The sequence below is a fragment of the Phaethon lepturus genome, unplaced genomic scaffold (genome assembly GCF_000687285.1).
Source record: "Phaethon lepturus isolate BGI_N335 unplaced genomic scaffold, ASM68728v1 scaffold1908, whole genome shotgun sequence".
Classification (NCBI taxonomy): domain Eukaryota; kingdom Metazoa; phylum Chordata; class Aves; order Phaethontiformes; family Phaethontidae; genus Phaethon; species Phaethon lepturus.
This window is the reverse complement of record NW_010559736.1, coordinates 80,328-83,636: the sequence shown is the minus strand read 5'-3', so window position 1 is coordinate 83,636 and position 3,309 is coordinate 80,328.

The window sequence follows — 3,309 nt, the reverse complement described above, 5'->3', positions numbered from 1 at the left end:
CAAGGCAGGTTGGTGTTATTAACCTGGTTCAAGCAACCAAGAAATTCTCTCATCACTGTGACTCGGTGCAGGCCAAGTAATGGAGATAAAGTATGCCTTCTGCTCTCATGTCCTTGCTTTGCAGAGTGCCAGAGATTAAGGAGTATGATCCTGTGGTCTGTTCAGGCATGGATTTGCTGGGGGTAGGGGAGGAAGGGGAGGGAGAAAGTATCTTTAGCCTGTGTATTCATACTGCTTGGTGTGAAGCACGTGCTCATCCACTGTGTGAGACGGTTGTCAATGTATAGCCTATCCCTCTGGTTGGACTTGGAGGAAACTTTCATTCCTTTCAGTTACAGCATCTGGTCTTAAATCTTGGGTTATAGATTCTTTGTTTATCTATCGGGAGAGGAAGAAAAATGAGAGTGAAACCGCTTTTTCAGGACAATGAATCAGAAGACAGGGTACACAATTTGCTCTTGACAGAGGTCAAAGGAAGAAACATCTTAAATCTTACAGGTTTTGGACAAAGATCAGGCCTTCACAACCAGTCCACATAGTCAATTTGGACTCCTGTCATGGGTTTTCACCAGAGGTCAAGGTAGTCTGGATAGCTAAGGAAACGGGTCTTGCCAGTAGGAAGGTCTAAAAGTAACCATTAGATCTGCATGTACTTCTAAAAGTGCTGGAACAGATCCTTGGGAAGTATGTCAGGGAAGAGCATCACAAGGGTTTTGATACAAAGGATTTTCTCAAAAACAATTGTGACATGTCATTAGTAAAAAAACTAGACCAGTAAGACAGTGAAAGTAGTTCCAATAATAAAGTCTTGACCAAAGTTATTAGTGTTTCATCATCAAAATGGAAGGACTGAGTGGGGTTCTCATTTGCATAATGCTGTTGTAAAAACAACATTTATTTTACTGTAAGATGTGAATAAAAGTATAGCCTGCAAGATTTGTGAAGTAATCCTTCTGCCTTACTCAGGAAAGTACCTGCTGGAGTACTATATCTAGTTTTGGGCTCTGCTCGTCAAAAAAGGGGTTGTTTTTCCCTGGACTCTTTCCACATGAATATTCAGAGCTCTAGAAAGTAGCTCCTGTGCAAAGGACTGTGATATTTCAGGTCTTTTAGCTCAGAGCTAAAGTAAGCTGAAGCTGAAGCTTAAAGCTGACAGAGGTAGAACATGATAGAAACATTAATTTCTGTCCAGTTAGAAGAGGATATAGAAGGAAGGAAATGATCATGTGAATGCGGAACTGTTACCCTCCAAAACCCACAATACTGGAACTAGGATGCTCAGTGGAAGTAGTAGGAAACCACCTAAAAACATAAAAGAAGAAACAGTTTTGCATGAAGAGCAATGGATTCCTGGAACTTTCTCCTGTAGGAGGTTTCAGTAGCAGGCAGGATCAGCAAGTTCAAGAAGGGATTGAACAAATTCCTGGATAGCAGACCCATAAAGGGATGCTAAAAGTACTAGGGAGGGATTTTCCCTTTAGCATCACTAATACAGTATTTGTAGATACAGGAGAAGTACAACAGGGATGGGCTGCAGAAAATGAACAGGCTCACATACTCTCCTTAAATAACCTTTCTTACTACTATTGTCTGAGGCATGTACTGGACTAGATGTACTATTAGTCTGATCCAATAGAAAATTTCTTGCATTTTTAAGATAGTTCTATATTTTATCCACAGGAGGACAAAAAGAAAATTAAGCCTTCCTCCCTTTCCCCTGAAAACATAATATTTTCATGATGACAAGATACCTTTGTACAATTGAGACTATGGAATATTAGGTACTGCTTCTGGATATATAAGCAAGACAATGAGATTAATATTTCAAATTTAATTTGTTTAAACAGTTATATTTTGAGGGGTTTTAGTTTTGTGGATTAGGGCAAATCAGACCAGGGAACCTGTTATTCTTATTCTTTCAATGTTATTTAAGGCTAGGCAAACCTTGGAGGACATTAATCTTCTGTGAGTCCCAGAGGGAAGAGAACACATTTTCCAGGCTGCTGGTGGAATCCATCTATCTCTGCAGAGGAGATTTTTCATTGCCTACTCACTGAACAGCCTAACAAGGAGTGGAGTGGGCTGCAAAGCTATCAATGGATTCTGGAAGTGTGCCTTGCCCAGAAATCACATTTGAGCATCTTATGATCATCCTGCACACAACAAAATAGAAAATACTACACTAGAGATTTTGATCAAAAGCAAAGTGGTTTTAGACAAAGATACATAGGTCTGCAAACCGATCCCTTTCCCTCCTTTTCGGTGTCTATACTGCACTAGCTGCCATAGCTGACATATATAAGGAATATTTCCAACTACTGCTGCATTGGGGCAGAAAGTCTGTAGTGATTTGTCCAACATTTTAATGTTAATGAAAATGCAATACATTCAACTAACGTAACAGAACTGTGAAAGAAAAGGCATGTACTGCTGTTGCTCATGAAAAAGACTATTGGCTTCCTGCTTGAGTACATAGAGAGCATTTATTTAATCTTTTTCTGACTGCAGTTTCTGGAATTGGTCTTGCCATTCTTAATTCTATAGTATGCTATTTTCTGCTATGCCTGTGCTCAGATTCAGGCTGGGACTAGTAAAGCCAAGAGACTTTAATACTGCACATACTTCTTGGAGAGGGCAATTGCGAGCAAATGCCTACCCTGTGCTTAGGTTTTGTCTTCTTAGAAAGCAATTTGGCTTACTGCACATTGGAACTGGGGTGCAAACAAATACATGTGGCAGGGAGCTTGGGTCAATGGCAAGCCAAAGCTCTAATCTAATTTGAGAATAGTATTGTCCATCTCTGCTTGCGTTGTACAGCAATTAATTAAGCTCCTTTCTGCTCTTCAAATTGTCCTCATATAAGTGCAGATATGGTGTATTTCAATTAAAAAGTCATCCCTCTGGAAGAAATCTTGAGTTTTCCCTGCAGCTAAGTAATAACAGCTCAGTGTTAGCTGTCTCTCAGCTGTCCCCATCTTTCCTATAGGCCCCCTTAAGTACTGGAAGGCTGCAATAAGGTCTTCCTGGAGCCTTCTCTTCTCCAAGTTGAAAAACTGCAACTCTCTCAGCCTTTCCTCATAGGAGAGGTGTTCCATTCTTCGGATCATTTTTGTGGTCTTCCTCTAGACACACTCCAACAGGTCCATGTCTGTCCTGTGCCGAGGGCTCCAGAGCTGGATGCAATACCCCATTTGGGGTCTCACCAGAGAGGAGTAGAGGGGCAGAATCACCTCCCTTGACTTGCTTGGCCATGCTTCTTTTGATGTAGCCCAGGAGATGGTTGGCCCTCTGGACTGCAAGTACACATGG